The sequence below is a fragment of the Arachis ipaensis genome, chromosome B01, assembly GCF_000816755.2.
Source record: "Arachis ipaensis cultivar K30076 chromosome B01, Araip1.1, whole genome shotgun sequence".
In the NCBI taxonomy this organism is placed as follows: Eukaryota; Viridiplantae; Streptophyta; class Magnoliopsida; order Fabales; family Fabaceae; genus Arachis; species Arachis ipaensis.
In genome coordinates, this window is record NC_029785.2 from 658871 (window position 1) to 660074 (window position 1204).

At 31.0% G+C, this 1204-nt stretch overlaps 1 long non-coding RNA gene across 2 annotated transcripts in view; it reads right to left on the reverse strand.

The window, feature by feature from the left end:
• The window catches only part of LOC107615890, a 2398-nt gene extending 1230 nt beyond the window's left edge, over nucleotides 1–1168 (reverse strand). Inside the window, exons 1-2 of one of the 2 annotated variants that reach the window (XR_002353954.1) lie at nucleotides 1066–1168; nucleotides 204–304 (exon numbers count right to left, since the gene is read on the reverse strand). This is a non-coding gene — a long non-coding RNA (uncharacterized LOC107615890). The other variant, XR_001614493.2, reaches the window with a different exon arrangement.

Sequence of the window (1204 nt, forward strand, 5' to 3'; positions counted from 1 at the left end):
CTCTCCAACCATTAATTTTTCTCTTTAATTTCACTCTCTCCCCTCTTCTACTTTAACTTTTATTTTTTTTTCCTTGTCTAAAAATATTAAACATAATAAAGATTTGACAAATAAAGGGAAGGAAATTCATTCTATTATTTAAACTCAAAAAGTAAAATAATAGGAACCATATTTAGGAAGAAGAAAAGATTAGAGAGACTAACCAGATATGCAAACTAACAAGAGGATCCAAAAAGCTAGCTTCATTGAACTCTTTGCCATTGTTGCTAATTTGCTAATTCAATTCAATTCCCTTTGATTCAAACTACGAAATTATACAAACAAATATGCTGTTTATATATAAATATAAGAAAGTAGGTTATGATATTGATTTTCTTGATCATAACGGGATACTAAAAAAAAAAACTTGTCACTTTTTATTTTCTCCTTTTAATTAACATGATTTGATCTGGCTTCTAAAACAAACAGAATTGTAAAAACTAAATTGACTCGATCAGTTAGACCGAAAAACCGGTAATCCGACCTCAAAATCGGTTCAGGTTAGTTACAAGACCGGATAAGGCGTAAAACCAGTAAAACCCGGTTTGATTTGGGAGATTTTTTAAAAAAAACCGATGAACTGGCGGGTTTCAAAGAACCAGTTCATTTTTTATTTTTATTTTTTCCAAAAAAAAAAAATACATTATATTTGATATGAAATTAAGACAAAGAGCTTACCGGAAACATAAAATCAGCATCCTAGAAGGAACATCTATGTATGTAAATGGTTGTTGAAATTCCCTTCCAAAAAAAAAAATTTCCAAAGCCATCTTTATATATTTTTTTTTATGGGTGGCATGGCTGCAAATGCTTTGGTGGGTATCTTTAAAACGTGGTAAAGTTTCAAACTTTAAGTAGTGTCTATGATGAGTATTTCATTTCTTCTAAGACTTTTGCACAAAAATTCCAAAAGCTAGACCATGAGAAAATGTTAGAGTTACTGTGGAAGAAGAAGATACAAAGAGAGTGGTGTGGTTGACAAGAATGAAGAAAAAAGAGGAAGAGAGAGTGTTTAGAAAAGCTAACCCAAACTTTGGACTTTATTTCTTTCTCTTTTCCCAAGGTTCCTTGCTTGCCTTCAAAATCGGTGAAAGTTGAAACCCACGGATTTTACTACAAACCAAAAAAATAAAATGAAATTTTGGGGTTAACCCCAAATGTAGCT